Source organism: Triticum dicoccoides, chromosome 2A, assembly GCF_002162155.2.
Source record: "Triticum dicoccoides isolate Atlit2015 ecotype Zavitan chromosome 2A, WEW_v2.0, whole genome shotgun sequence".
Taxonomy (NCBI): domain Eukaryota; kingdom Viridiplantae; phylum Streptophyta; class Magnoliopsida; order Poales; family Poaceae; genus Triticum; species Triticum dicoccoides.
Window position 1 is genome coordinate 549,428,617 of NC_041382.1, and position 16,497 is coordinate 549,445,113.

General features: G+C 51.8%; 1 pseudogene; it reads right to left on the reverse strand.

Moving 5' to 3' along the window:
• Positions 1–505: 505 nt before the first annotated feature.
• Positions 506–982, reverse strand: LOC119357942 (annotated as a pseudogene).
• Positions 983–16,497: the final 15,515 nt, after the last annotated feature.

Consider the following 16,497-nt stretch of genomic DNA (forward strand, 5'->3'; position numbering starts at 1 on the left):
TGACCAAAAAGGTCTTTTCGGTCCAGGTACGCACCTTTTCGGCCAAGGCAAGGCCGAAAAGTCCATTTCGTCTAAAGGGAGGCCGAAAACACCCTTTTCGATCCACGCGTGGCCGATGGGGTGCTACTTTTGATTTTTCTCCACTCTTTGCTATAGTTTCTGAATTTGCTATAAAATACGTCATAGTTTTGAAAAAAAATCGCACGCATGCATCCAGGAGCTTCTAGCCGGTACAAGACCAATTCCATTTGGTTTCATTAAAGAAAAAAAGCACCGACCGGCCAGCGCCACTCCTTCTCATGCATCTGCCGATCTGCGTGCCTTATCCACATCGCCACTCCTCCTTCTCACTCAACGCTGCTCCTCCTCCTCTTCTCCAGCCACTATCAAAGTATCACCCATTGCTGCTCCTCCTCCTCTTCTACATGTGTTGCGCCGATGGTGCACTTCACTCTCCTGGAGTGCGCGCGACCGTTGTGGCTGACCAGAGCCAGGGCAGTACCCTTTATCGACAAGGAACCCAGAGACGCCATGGAAGCTCCTCTGTCGTGGGTCTGATCTGGCCATCCCGCCCCAGTCGTCGGGCCGCTCCGGATCCGGCCAGCAGCCTCTTCTCCGACCCGATTCGGACGGCCCCGCACACAGCCTCCGCCACCAGCGGCATGCCCCCCCATAGGTCCGGCCAATCACGCGCCGCTCACCCTCGCTTCGCCTCTGCTCGCGGCTCCAGTTGACCGCCTCGCCCCGGCCTGCTCCAGGCCACCAACCGGAGCCTGTCCACGAAGTCCAGCCGGCCCTCCTCCCAGGCGTGCTCCTCGGCCATTGCCGGGTGCTCCACCAGCAGCTTCGTGATGAGCCCGTCGAACTGGCGGTGCACCCGGTGCAGCTTGGCCTGCACTCCCTGCAGGTCTGGCCACGACAGTGCCGACACGAGGTCGCTGATGTTGAACTGCCCCGTGCCGGTCAGGAGCGACACGGTCATCTCCTTGTAGCTACTGGACTCGTCCTCGTTCCTGACCGCAGCTCTTGGGCCGGTGGCCCCCCTCTCTTCCTCTCGCCAAGGCAACTACGACCACTCTATCTTAGGGAGATCGATGGGTTGGGTTTCTTCCGTTCCTTTTTCTTCTCTCCTTTCTCACTTGGGAGTTTATTCCTCCTCATTCCGTTTCCTTTTCTTTGCTTCCTCTTGCCCATTACAGAGGAAATTTCGTTCCTTTCCTTTCTCCTCAGAAGAAATTTGTTCCATTCCCTTCTCCTCTAGAGGAAATTCGTTTGGTTCCCTTTGCTGACTGGACAATAGGATTGCGGGTCGATTATCAGTAAAGTCAGGGTGTTTTCTGTAAAAGTGGATGACGAACCACCAGAAGCAGTAGCTGCTTTAGTATTAGGGAAAGATAATACAATGGAATTGTACAAGGGGATAATTATTTTTATTGAAAAGTTTTTGTAATAAAGATTCACAAAGTTTTCGTGAGCATGAACAAAGTTTAAGGCTAGCTCTCACTTCAACAATGCTTGTCTCTCTCATTTTCACTTTCTTTTTTGAAAAAGTTTTGGGTTCCCCTCTTTATTTTTGTTGTTTTTAACTATATATTAAAGCACTCAACAGAAAAAAATGACAAATGACTCTCTAAAACTTTCGGGTTGTCTCCCTGGCAGCGCTTTCTTTAAAGCCATTAAGCTAGGCATATAGTGCTCAAGTAGTGAATCCACCCGGATCCCAAGGTATATCAAAGCCAATTTTAATTAGCAATGATTTGTAATTTAGTAGTGAGCACAAAGCAACATATATCATGTAATGACGAAGTCTAACTCTCTTCCTATGCATCAGCATGTCATAAAAGAACAATTCATGCACACATAGTAAAGGCCAATGCATAGTATAAACAGTTTTTTGCAATTTTATCGTGTGCGAAACATAGAAAGGTGGAGATATAGTTCCTCTCTTATAATAATTGCAAGTAGGATCAACAAGCACATGCATATTATACTCATCAAAATCATCATGTGTAGTAGTAAAAGGCAACCCATTAATATAATCCTTAATAAGCACAAACATCTCCGATATAGTGTAGTTTGGGGAATTCAAAAAGATAATAGGACTATCATGTGTGGGTGCAATAGCAACAATTTCATGTTTAACTATAGCAAGTTCATCTACATAAGGATAATTCATATTGGCATCTTGGCCACAAGCATAGCAAGCATCATCAAAAAGGGATATTTCAAAAGAATCAATGGGATCATAGCAATTATCATAGCATTCATCCTTCGGTAAGCACGAAGGGAAATTAAACAATGTATGAGTTGAAGAGTTACTCTCATTAGAAGGTGGGCACAGGTTATCAATCCGCTCTTCCTCCTTTTGTTCTTCGCTCTCTGTGATGGCCTGGCTTATTAGGGATGATAGACTACTCATATCAATAAGGAATTCCTTCTTTTCCGGGAGCCCATTTGGACAGAGCTTCAAAGTTAAGCGTTCTCAGCTTGGAGTAGTGTCAGGATGGGTGGCCGACCGAGAAGTTGCTCCCGAGTGCGCACGAGTGAGGACAAAGTGTGCAGAAAAGACTAGTATTGACCTGTGAGGCCGGTCTAAATCCCGCCAGGAGTAACGACCACCGGCGGGTGTGTCCGGAGCGTTACAAGTTGGTATCAGAGTTGATCCTCGCGGTTACACGGATGTTTGCGGACAGGTGCGCGGTCATGTTGTTCATGACGTTTGTGACCCGTCGTGGCACACGACATGGTACATGTACCAGACTGGATGCACAGACGTATGTGCCAAGAGGGAACGTTCCTGTGGCCCGACGAGGACGTCGATTCCTCTGAGTGGGGGTGTATGTGATGACCTGACTTATTAGAGATGATAGACTACTCATATCATTAAGGAATTTCTTATTTTCTAGGAGCCCATTCGGACGGAACTTCAAAGTTAAGCGTTCTCAGCTTGGAGTAGTGTCAGGATGGGTGATCGACCGGGAAGTTGCTCCCGGGTGCGCACGAGTGAGGACAAAGTACGCAGAAAAGACTAGTATTGATCTGTGGGGCCAGTCTAGATCCCGCCAGGAGTAACGACCACCGGCGGGTGTGTCCGAGGCATTACACTCTCCTTCTCATCTTTTTCATCCAGTGAGCTCATAGTTTCGTCATTTTCTTCTTCCATAGATTCCTGTAAAATATTAGTCTCTTCTGGGACAGCGGAGACTTTCTCAATAAACGCATCAATATCGGAATTGTATTCATAATTCTCATAACAACATTTAAGGATAGCTAAATTTTCAGGTCTGTAAACAGCATCATAAAGATTTTCATATTCTTTGAACGTAGATTGAATTTCATAAGCATCCATAAAAGCAACAAATTCTTCTATTTGTTCCACATCATAGTAGTCATATATACCTCTAGCATAAGAAGCCAATGTTTCATTATCATTAAATTTGCATGAAAAGGGAAGGTGTGGAGACTTCATCCTAGAGCAACAAGTATAATCATATCCCAAGCATAGTTGCCTAGCATACTACTTCAACATATAAATTTGATCCCATAATAGTTTCTCTTTTTGAGTCAAGCGATAATCCCTAAAGTATTCATGTTGATCCAACGTGTCTCCCATTACCAAATTGAATGGGGTTTTCTCTGGATTATCAAAGTAGTACATAATATCTGTCACATAATGAGCATCAAGGGTTTTAGGAGGTTCCTCATCTCCATGAGCAGCAAGTACACCTAATTTTTTTGGTATTTCGTGTTCCATATCCATAAGTAAAGATAAAGAACAACTAAGACCAGCAAATAAAAATTACTTAGTGATAAAGCAAACAAGCACATACGAGAATATTCACCCCACGCTATTGCTCCCCAGCAACGGCGCCAGAAAAAGGTCTTGATAACCCACAAGTATAGGGGATCGCAAACAGTTTTCGTTAAGTAAGAATGTCGAACCCAACGAGGAGCTAAAGGTAGAATAAATATTCCCTCAAGTTCTATCGACCATCGATACAACTCTACGCACGCTTGACGTTCTCTTTACCTAGAACAAGTATGAAACTAGAAGTACTTTGTAGGTGTTTTTGGATAGGTTTGCAAGATAATAAAGAACAAGTAAATAAAAAGTAGGGGCTGTTTAGATAAAGACACAACTAAGTTAGTTTTAGTAGAGAGCTTGTTGTTACGAGAAAGTTATTTGTCCCTAGGCAATCGATAATTGAACCGGTAATCATTATTGAAATTTTATTTGAGGAAGAGGCATAAGATAACATACTTTCTCTACTTGGATCATATGCACTTATGATTGGAACTCTAGCAAGCTTCCACATCTACTAAAGATCATTAAGGTAAAGCCCAACCATAGCATTAAAGTATCAAGATCTCTTTATCCCATACGCAAACAACCTACTTACTCGGGTTTGTGTTTCAGTCACTCACGCAACCCACTATAAGCAAATCATGAATGTATTGCAACACCCTATGGCGGGGATCCCTCACGCTTGCGCGACACAGAGAGCACCATGGGACAGCACCAATAATAAAACACGCAACTCAAACCAATCACGATCATCAAATAACCCATAGGACAAAACGGATCTACTCAAACATCATAGGATAGCCATACATCATTGGGAAATAAATATAGCATTGAGCACCATGTTTAAGTAGAGATTACAGCGGGTAAGAAAGAGGTTACACCGCTGCATAGAGGGGGGAGGAGTTGGTGATGATGGCGGTGAAGTTGTTGGTGAAGATTGCGGTGATGATGATGGCCCCTGGTGGCACTCCGGTGCCACCGGAAGCGAGGGGGAGAGAGCCCCCCTCCTTCTTCTTCTTCCTTGACCTCCTCCCTAGATGGGAGAAGGGTTTAACACAATCTCTATCCGTATATTAGATTTCTTGCGGAGAAAGAAGGGCATCAACCGCCGTATGGGGTGGCCACAAGGGTCAGGGGCATGCCTAGGGGGGTGGGATGCGCCCCCTACCTCGTGCCTACCTCGGGTACCATCTCGCGTGGATTTTTCTTCCCAAAAATCATATTATTCCAAAAAATATCTCCGTTAGTTTTTATCCAGCTTGCACTCCATTTGATATGGATATTCTGCGAAACAAAAAACATGCAACAAACAGGAACTGGCACTAGGCACTGGATCAATATGTTAGTCCCAAAAATAGTATAAAAAGTTGCCAAAAGTATATGAAAGTTGTAAAATATTCGCATGGAACAACCAAAAATTATAGATACGACGAAGACGTATCAATGTCCTCTTGCGGGGCCGCCGTCATCTACAAATAGAAGGGCGGGGACTGCCCCAAAATGCCGCTAGAGGATTCTGCCAAGAAATGGTAGAACTCCTTCTTTTACGTCTGCTACCTTGGCATGCACCGCATCAACCTGCCGCCCTTCATCGACGTGACGCCGCAGGGGAAGCAGAACTGGAACTACTTCCCCAGGCACCCATTGCATGAGGTGCTCAGCTTGTGCTAGCGGGTTACGTGGATGAAGGAGCGGGAGGGGCTCACCGGCGCCGACCTTATCGCCGCCTTCATCAAGTATCGGGTGCTACCGCCGCAGCAGCGCACCCACATCATCGGTCTGATAACCGGTCTTCAGGACCCCAACCAGATGTTGAACCTGCGCTTGGGAGCGGACCAGGTCACCCGTTGGGTCAACGACATCTCCAAGGCCGGGTTGAAGGAGGATTGGGAGTTCGGGAAGCCCCCGTACAGCCAGGCCAACCCGGCACCGACGGTGAGTCCTTGGTCTCTGTATTTTGCCGCCGCCCATCTTCCTGTTCATCCCGACATGACACGGGAGGTGCTCCTGAATGCCATCCGGCACCCATATGACCGGGCGCCGATGTAGGTGGTGTGGGCCGGCTCGGAGGAGCCCGTGGCCAAAGGCGAGGAGGCGGAGGAGGCGGACGCCGACGCCGGCGCGGGGCGCACGGAGGGTAAGATTCTACGTTCTTTATCTCTTGAGATGTCGGTGGCGAGGCGGCGTGAGGATTTTTGACATGATTTGTTGGCGCAGTGGCACCGAGTGGAGGTGGCAGCAACGCGGCTAGAGCCGGGTCATCTTGGGGGACGGCGGTGGCAAGTCGGCAGCACGGGAAGGGCGACGTGGCCCCCCGAGGTCCGGCCATGAAGCGCGCGGTGGACCAAGCGGCTGCGACGAAGCCGCCCGCCAAGAGGAAGCGTCGCGCTCCGTAGGCGACACCAGCGAGACCCACCGTCCCGCTATTGCCGGGTGAGTTCTCTTTCAGTTGAATTTGAGTCGCTGAGTGGCTTCCCTTAGTTCTTGCTTGTTTACTCCGTCGAGCCTTGGGTCGCCGATCTCGCTGGCGCTGGAGGCGGCAGATGCCGCGTCTAGCGGGGGCACCGTGTTCCGGAAGACCTAGACCAACACCATCGATCGGGACGAGGAGATGGTCGACCCGGACCTAGGCCAGGACCCGGTCGACACCGAGTGTCTGGCCTGGCGGGACTGGAACAGGGCCCAGGCGGAGCTGGAGGCGGCATCGACCCAGGCTTGGGTTAGCGCTGCAGCGGCGTGGGCACGGACCGGCAAGGAGCCGGCTTGGCCTGAGATGCCAGCAGGCATGGAGCCAGCGACGATGGTCTTCATGCCGCCGTCGCAAGGGGAGCGCGGCCAGGGCGGTCGCACGGAGGTGGTGGAACTCGACCAGGAGGTCGTGGAGGTTAACGACGACACCCCGCACGGACCAACGGGGCCGAGTGGGAGGAGGTCGAGGAAGGGGAGGCGACACCATCTTGGAGGAGGCATTGCGGACGGTGCCGGAGGGAGCGCCTCGGGCACCGCCGGTCGTGGCGCCATAGGCGACTCCGGCCGCCGTGCTGGAGAGAATGCTGGAGAGGGCGCCGGCCGTGGAGGAGGCGGTCAGCGGCGAGTACGCCCTGGTACCCAGGCCAAGGAGTCGTCGGGCCACAGCCGGCTCGGGCTAGGCCCAACGAGGTCTTCTTCGGACCCTTGACCCAGGAGGCGGCGGCGATGGCCGTCGTGAGCAAGCGCCTTCGAGGGCGCACACACAGGACCCAGGCCTTCGCCAAGGCCGAGGTGGAGCAGACACCGGAGCTGGAGCATGCCATGTTTGTAAGCTCTTCCTTTCTCTTCTATCTTTCTTCTTGCTGCTTCTTTTAGTGGGGGCGCGCTAGCACACCCACTGGATGTAGCCCCCGACATTCAGGCCAACTATGTAGTAGTTGGGTCAAATCTTAAACTGCTATCTTGTGCTTATCATTGCTCCTTGCGACAACTAGACTCTTATCAGGTCGGTGTCTTTAACCGGCTCCTAGAGAAGCACCGGCAGCTCAAGGAGCAGCTCGCTGCCAAGGACGAGGCGCTCCGCGTCGCCGCATGTATCTTTTCTTGCGTGCTCTTCTTAGTGGGGGCGCGCTAGTGCACCCACTGGGTGTAGCCCCCAAGATTCGGGCCAACTACATAGTAGTTGGGTCGAATCTTAAAGTAATCCTTTGTTTCTGAATCCTTGTCGTGCGGCCTCTGTAGCCGAGGTGTCCTCCTGGCGAACCCAGCTGATCCGAGGCGGCTATCAGTACCACTAGGTCATTGCTGACATTTGTCGGCTTCGATCCGAGGTGGCGGAGGCGGCAGGGACCCGGCGGGCGCTTGACGAATCCGACCGGCTACAGGAGTAGCTGGTGGGCGACAAGAGCCGGCTCGAGGCCAAGGTGGACCGCCTCAAGGAGGAGGCGGCTAAGGCCATGGAGGCCCAGCAAGCCCTTGCCGAGACCGGCCAGCAACGCGACAAGATGACCAACGACAAGGACCTGCTTCAGGCCGATGTGGAGCACCTGAAGGCGGAGGGGACCAAGATGGGGGGGGGGCACCAGGCGGAACTCCACCGCTGCAAGGATTACGAGAAGGCGGCTGAGGCCAAGGACGTCGAGCTGAAGGCGGCACTCGCCAAGGTCACCGACCTGGAGAAGACGCTTCAGGAGCGTGACCATGCCATTGCCAGGGAGCAGCGTGGTACGTTGCTTGAGGCGCAGCACGTGGATGAGTCCTTCGCCAGTAAGTGCTTTCTTTGGATTTTGCCGGGTTGGGAAGCCAGCTTTCCTTCCCTTGGTTATTGATTTGTCTTGCTCTTCTTTTTGGTAGGGAACTTCCCGGAGATGCGCAGGGTGGCGGAGGAGGTCGTCCGTTTCCAGCGAGATCCACAGGGAGTCATGGGCTCCGGGACTGATCCGCGGGTTGCGTGGACCTTCCCGGAGATCGTGACCGCCGCTGAAGCTCGATTGCGAGTCTTAGGTGAGTAGATGGGGCGGCTCTCCGAGGCCGGCACGGCGATGACGGTGGCCCTCTGGCCTAGCGCTGTTGCACCGAACAGCTTCACGCGGCTAGCGCGGTGGTTGGAGGCAGGCCCGGAGCAGCTCCACGCGTGGCATGTCTCCGCCGCCCGCGCCGGCGAAGAGATGGCGCTCAGGTTCGTGATGTCTTGGCATCCGGATCTAGCGCTGGATATGTTGATGGGGCAGCGAGCCGGCAGAGAGAGCCAGCTACAGGCGGAGGCCGGACGGATCGCCGCTCGGGCCAACTACATCGACGGGTTGGCCATCCACGATGAGTTCCACCCAGAGCGGACAGACGATGGGGAGTCATTCCTGCTGTCGACTACGACCTGCTTCTGGATGACCCGAAGGGCAGCTCCGAGGAGGCGGGCGTCTATGGCCATGGGGACGCCGAGGAGGGAGATACCGGCACCTCGGTGAACCCGGAGACCACCAAGAGGGAGCCGGCAGCCGCGCGGCCTGGTGCTGGAGATGCCTATGGCTGGCGCTATCATGTTTTATCTTAGTAAAAATTTCTGTTAGGTAGCAGGTCCACCCACCCACGGGGGGTATTTGGGTGTAGTGTAATGAACTCCGCCTTGGGCCTAATAAATTTGTGATGTAAATAGTTCATGAGTGTTTGCACTTCTACCTTCTATCTTCTAAGTCGTTTTCCTTCTTGCCTCCCTTCTTGGGCCTCCCCCCATTTTCCTGCTTGCCTCCCTTCTTGGGCCTCCCCCCTCGCGAGTCGAACGGCCGGGCTCTGGTCCGTGACAAGGAGTTCGGCCCTTGAGAGAGGTGCGCGGTACTTAGGCTTTTCAAACGTTGAGCGCGAGCAAAACACCGACTGGACTGGCTGGCGGCAATCCGGCGAAGCCGGTTGGTGAGCAGCTGGTCGTGCGACAGCTTATGGTGACGGGGCCGGGTTGGGAAATCCGGTGGGTCCAACTTAATATTTGTAGCGTGCTGGTGCTTTGGCCCCTTTTTCTTGCCAGCCGACAGCCGAAGTTAAGTGGCGTAGGGCGAAGTGGAGGGCCGTGGCGACATGAACTCACCAAGAGTTGCTAAGGAGGACGACAGGTGGTGACATACAGCTAACTGTAAAACAGGCGGAGGAGTTCTGCGTTCCATGGCCGGGTTGTTTCTTTGCCGGCTGTGTCTCTCTTGCGCTTGTTTGACTTGCGGGCGTCGATGAGGTAGTAGGCTTTGCGGCCGCACAAGGATTTGCTGACGATGAAGGGGGCTTCCCATGGGGAGGACAACTTGTGTTGGCCGGCTTGTTGCTGGACGAGTCGGAGGATGACGTCTCCCTTGCGGAATGCGAGGGGCTTGATCTTCTTGCCGTGGTAGTGCCTTAGGCCTTACTGATAGATGGCTGACCGGCTAAGCACCAAGAGGCGTGCTTCTTCAAGTAGGTCGATGCCGTCTTCGCGGGCTTCCTTGGCTTCGGCTTCGGTGTACATCACGACATATGGTGAGTCGAACTCGATGTCGGTCGGGATGACGGCTTCGGCTCTGTAGACGAGGAGGAACGGGGTGAACCCGGTCGACTAGTTTGGCGTTGTGCAGAGGCTCCAGAGGATGGATGGCAACTCGTCGAGCGAGCTGCCGAGTGAACGAACGAGTGGTTCGACGAGCCGCGCATTGATGTCGGATAGAATGAGGCCGTTGGCCCGCTCGACCTGGCCGTTGGATTGCGGGTGCGCCACAGAGGCCAGGTCGAGGCGGATGCCGGAGACGGAGCAATATTGCGCGAGTGCGCCCTGGGCAAAGTTCGTGTCGTTGTCCGTGATGATGCGGTTCGGGATGCCGTAGCGCACCGCGATATCCATGATGAATCGGGCGGCTGTTGGTCCATCTAGCTTCTTGATCGGTCGTGCTTCGATCCACTTGGTGAACTTGTCCACCGCCACTAGCAAATGCGTCATGCCGCCTCGGGCGATCTTGAAAGGTCCCTCCATGTCGAGTCCCTAGACCGCGAAGGGCCAGGTGATCGGGACGGTTCGAAGTGCTGAGGCCGGCTAGTGGCTGCGCTTGCTGAAGCGTTGGCATCCCTCACACTTGAGGACATGCAACTCGGCGTCTTGGAGGGCCGTGGCCAGTATAAACCATGGCGGAAAGCCTTGGCCACCAGGGATCTCGACAAGGTGTCGTGCCCGCACTTGCCCTGATTGATGTCGAGGAGGATCTCAATGTCCTTGTCTTGTTCGACGTAGCGTTGGAAAACGCCCATCGAACTGCGCTTGACGAGCTCGTTGTTGATGATGTTGTAGGCAGACGCCTGGTATTGCACTTGCCGAGCTTCTGTCTCATCTGTGGGCAGAACCCCGTTCTCTAGGAATTCCGAGATGGGTAGGGCCCATGCTGGGGCCGTCACCATGGCGAAGACGGCCACCACGGCGGGTTCCAGGATAGCAGCCCCCGGGGCAGGGATGGCGGCGGCCGGGTCGAGGATGACGACAACCGGGTCAAGTGTTGCAGCCCCCGAGCCGGGTTGGGCAATCCTCGGGTTGGGTTTAGCATCCCCCGGGCCGGGTTGGGCAGTCCCCGGGCCAGGTTCAGCAGCCCTTGGGCCGGGTTCAGCAGCCCCCGGGCCGGGTAGAGGCGCGGCCGGGTTGTCCGAGACGAAGATGGACTCGAAGTCCGGGCACGTCTTGACGGATGGTTTGTGCAGGTGCTCGAGGGAGACGCCGGACTGGACAGACTGCCGGGCTGAGCCAATCTTGGCCAGCGCGTTAGCGGCTTCATTTTTCCGCGCGTGGGACACAGAGGAACTCGCAGCCGTCGAAGAATTCGGACAGCTGCTGGCCGAGGAAGCGGTAGCTTGCCATGTTGGCGTGACGGGTGTACCACTCACTGGAGCACGAGTGCACCACCAGGTTCGAGTCGCCGTAGCACAGGATTCGTCGGATGCCGAGTTCCTTGGCAAGCCGGAGGCCATGCACAAGGGCTTCGTATTCGGTGACATTGTTGGAGGCGGCGACATGGATCTAGAGCGCATACCGAAGCTGGCCGCCCTTCGGGGAATACAACATGACGCCGGCGCCCAAGTCGAGGCGCATCTTGGAGCCGTCGAAGTGCATGTGCCAACGCGTTGAATTCGGCAGCGGCGGCAGGTACTGGGTCTTGGTCCAGTCGACAAGGAAGTTGGCCAGGGCTTGGGACTTGATCGTGGTGCGGGGTTCGTAGAGGATGGTGTGGCCGGCTAGCTCAATTGCTCACTTGGCAACCCGGCCAGAGGCATCCCGGCAGCCGATGATCTCGCTGATAGGGGCCATGCTGACCACGGTGAGAACATGCTCTTGGAAGTACTGTTTTAACTTCTTGGCGGTAAAGTACACACCATAACACATCTTCTGGTAGTACGGGTAGTTCTGCTTGGAGGCGGAGAGCATCTCGCTCAGGTAGTAGACCAGGCACTGGACGGCTTGAATCTTGCCCTTCTCCGGCCGCTCGACCACCACCACTGTGCTGACCGACCGCGAGGTGGCGGCAATGTAGAGCAACAACGGCTCCTTCTCACTTTGCGTGACCAGGACAGGTGCGGTGGAGAGCATATGCTTGAGATCCTGGAAAGCCTCGTCCGCCTGGTCATTCCATTCGAACGGCGTCATCTTCTTCATCAGTTGATATAGGGGCAGGGCTCTCTCACCCAGCTGGCTGAGAAATCGGCTAACCCAGGCCAAGCAGCCGGTGAACTTCTGGACATCGCGCAACCGAGCCGGCTTGCGCATGCGCTTGATGGCCTTGATCTTCTCCGGGTTCACCTCAATGCCGCGCTCCGAGACGAGGAAGCCGTGTAGCTTTCCGGCCGGGACGACGAAAATGCATTTCTCCGGGTTGAGCTTGATCCAGTACTCGCGCAGCTTAGCAAAAGTTTCCTTTAGGTCATCGAGGAGCGTGAGGTGATGTTTGGTCTTCACCACAATGTCGTCCATGTAGACGTGGATGTTGCGGCCGAGTTACGGTAGCAGGCATTTCCGCATGTAGCGTTGGAACGTGGTGCCAGAGTTCTTCAGGACGAATGACATAGTGATTTTGCAATATGCCCTGAAGGGCGCGTGATGAAGGACGTCTTCGGGGCGTCGGCCGAGTCTAGATTTATGTGGTGATAGCCGGAGTAAGTGTCCAGGAAGGACAGGAGCTCACAGCTGGCGGTGGAGTCGATGACTTGATCGATCCGCAGGAGGGCGAATGGATCCTTGGGGTGGGCCTTGTTCAGGCTAGTGTAGTCGATACACATGCGCCGGGTCTTGTTTTTCTTCAGGACGAGGACTGGGTTGACCAGCCACTCAGGGTGGAAGACTTGTGTCATGGGTTTGTCACGGCAGATGTCCTCGTGAAATGACTTAGTCGTGGAGCCATCGCAACGGGTTAGCTTAAAGGGGTTAAACTAGACATGGGGACACGGGAGTTTATACTAGTTCGGCCCCTTCAATGAAGGAAAAATCCTACGTCTAGTTGTGATTGGTATTGCTAGGGTTTTGAAGGCCAGGGAGTGAATCCGCTTTGTCTGGCTCTCGAGTTGTTGTTGTCTGTCTCTAAACCGCGGCTGGGTCGTCCCTTTATATACATAGGTTGACGCCCGCCGGGCTACAGAGTCCCGAAGCCGGATTATAAACGTGTCCGGTTCGGCCTCTCTCTTTCTATCTTACTATAAAAGTTACAGGACTAGGCCGGTTTACATTTACAGACTGTAACCCGCCTTTGGGCCCTCCATAAAGCGCCATCATCTTTACATCTTCATGGGCTTCTAATCTTCAAAGAGTCAACCCAGCTACATAAGGCCGGTTTACATCCATTAGTAATATCCCCAACATTAGGCCCCAGATTGGTTTGAACTTGTTCATGCCAATCTTCCACACTTTAGAAATAATCTTCTCTCTTATCTTCATTTTTGATCTTGTAAACCGCCGTGATGTCAGACTTCAAAATTACGATAAACTGCCGTGACGTCATCCATCCGTTGATGTCGGATATTTCCTTCATTTAATATATATATCCAGTCATCGAGGCAACACCTTTATTAACTTATCCATTTTTTGGGCTCCTTGATTCCCGTACTTGCCATTTTATCACTTCGCCTTATAAATAGGACCGAGGGGTCATTTTCACTGTTTCCATCCATGCCTCTTCGCGTCGTCTTCCTCGCGCCGCTCAGCCTCTGGAGCTCCGCCGCCACCGTCGACCGTCGCCTCTGCTTCGACCTTGGCCGCTGCATCAGCCTGAACGCACCAGAGTACTGCGGCGACCTTCCGCTTCCTCACCAGCTTCGGTAAGTTCTCTGCTTTCTTCACCATAGATCTGTCCTAGGGTTTCGACATTCTTCGCCGTTCTTCCGAAGTTCATCAGTGCTATTCTTCCCTATTCTTCCTTTAATAGATGGACACTTCATGCTTGATGCATCTCTTCCCGTAGCTTACCTACCATAGTCATCACAAATCCTTATGCGCAAAGAACTGATCTAGTCTGTCAGAAATTGCTTCAGTTCTGCACCCCTTCAAGATCCAATTATTTTTGCTTTTCTGTCTTTAGCTTTAGATCCGAAAGTTTCATACATCACTATGAGATTTGTTTCTATGTTCCTGCGAGATGCGTTTCTCCTCGCACCCATATAAGCGGTTTAGCATTGTATAAACAGTCTATGCCATTAGCTCTCTGATAAACCAGAAGAGCATGTTACCTTCACAATTATGCTCCGGTTTAACAGTGTCTGATCAACCCTGTGCTAGCATTATCTTTCTCTCTCATTATACTAGTCTCCGGGTTATACCATTTATCATATCAGCACGTTTCTTATTCCCTTGTCTCTTGTGTATAATCATACGTAATTTATAAATCGGCCTTTCATTTTTCAGTTTGTTCGCTTCGCAATGGCCAAACAATTCATTGCCTGCAACTGGGCTCGTTCCCGGGTTACTGAGGATCAATTGAATGAGATGGTTAGCATCGGCTCTCTGCCTAAGAAAACTGAGATCAAATGGCGAGTTCCAGGAACAGAGAATCCTCCAACCCCAAGACAAGGCCAGGTGGTAATCTTTGTTGACCATATAGGCCGTGGTTTCAAACCACCAGCGTCAAAATTTTATCGAGATGTACTTGCCAGCTTCCAACTGCATCCACAAGATATTGGTCCCAACTCAGTCTCCAACTTATGTAATTTCCAACTCTTCTGTGAAGCCTATTTACAAGAAGAACCAACTGCAGAATTGTTCCGGGATTTCTTTCACTTAAACCGGCGCACAGAGTTTGTGAATGGCCCGAACACAGAGCTTGGTGGTGTCTCGATTCAAAAGCGGGAAGAAGTGGAATTTCCTTATGCCAAACACCATAGCCACCCAAAGGAATGGAACCAAACATGGTTCTATTGCAGAGACACTTTGCCTAAGGATGAAAATCCCCTCCCCGGCTTCCGTGATCATAGATTATCCAATACTCACCCAATGCCACAACGCCTGAGCTCTTCAAAAAGGGCAAAATACGCTCCTCAAATCGCCATGCTCCGGGCCTTTATGGCAAACGGTTTAACAGGCGTAGATTTTGTGTGTTGTTGGATATCCAGGAGTATCTTGCCGCTAAGCCGGCATCCCGGTTTAATGTGTGAATATACCGGCGAAGTTGACGATCCTCAACGCCACTGCAATATCCAATTATCTGAGGAATAAGTTACCGAAGGTGTAAAGAAAATTCTGAATGAATCGGAACTGGTCTGTAGTCAAACCGGTCTGAGTCCCTTCTATACCAAGAACAAACCGCCTGCTGTAAGCATTACACTTCCTCTTCATCTCTAATATCTTTAACTTATACAAGCTGAAACCCTTCTTCTTTATATATATAGGGTGATGACCCTTTCTGGAAACGGAAATCCATAGAGAAAGCGGCAAAGAAAACTGGAGACAAAGTGGTCAAACCAACCCACCCGAAGACCAAAGCCGTAAAACGGATGTCAAAGCGGAAAACGGCTGACCGGATTAATATGGAACTTGATGATGATACTGATGACCTAGAAGTTGAGGTAGAAATTGACTCACTTGGCTCTCTTTTTATGCATCTTGTTAACAATGATCTTCCTCAGGAGGAGGCAGAAGCTAGTCTGGCTGATGACGTAGAGGTAATTACCCTTTCCTACGGTTCAGACTCTATGCCAACACAAAAAACTCGCCAAGCAATCCGAAAAGTAAGCTTTTCTCATCCTCTTGCTCACTTGGATCCAACATTTATTTTGAAGACTCAACAACATGAAGCTCGCCGGACAACCCGACACAGTGGCCAACAGGTCACCTCTACCGGTTTACCTGATACTCCGGTTCGGAAGCGCCGGTCTGAGGTCTCTCCTACTTCTGACCATTCTTACCCCAAGGCAGGTTATTTCAGACAGCCTCTTAATCCGTCTGATTCAAATTATCAGGTGACACCTCCTTCCTCTTCTGGTGAATCGACAGCAACTCAACTCCCCCTTTGAAAACTGTGGCCGGGTGAGTTTATGAAAAATCTTTCCTTTCAATGCGCCCTATATCTTTTGAACAGGATGTTAATCCCTTTTTATTTTGTTTGCAGGGCCAAAGCTAGAGCCAGCAAGAAAGCTCGGGTCACCAATCCGCCAGAAGACCTTGTTGCTGAAGAAGAAGAACCAAGAGGTGAACCAGAGCAGACTGGTGAACCGGAAGGCCTTCATCGTGAAACAACTTTTGATGATCCACCCCTTGACGGCCAATATACTAACAAACCAACAGATGCTGAACCTGCCGCCCCTGATACTGAACCAGCAGAACCAAACCGGGCTAATCCATCATCATCCACCAAAAATCCTGAAGGTCAAGGTGATGACGTTATTATTACTAGAACAGGCGACATCTCTCCTGGTCATCCCGTCATTTTGGCTCAGCATAGTGCCAAAGAAGAGCAAATTGCAAGGGATAAAGGTAAATGGAGCAGTGACTTATCAAACTATGCTCATCTTAACGCTGATGAACTTCATTCCGGCTTCCTGAACCGTCTGCACTCAAACTGGGATTATGAAGCCGGTTTGGTGAATTTGATGAAAGAACGATATGAGGTAAATGCTTCTCCTTTGTACATTGATTTATAGCTTAAATATTATTCCAAGTAGCCTCCAAGAACCGTTTTATGATTGTTAATCATAAACCGGGTCTTTGTAACACTTCAAGCATCCCATCATTGATCCTTGCAAAGGCGTGT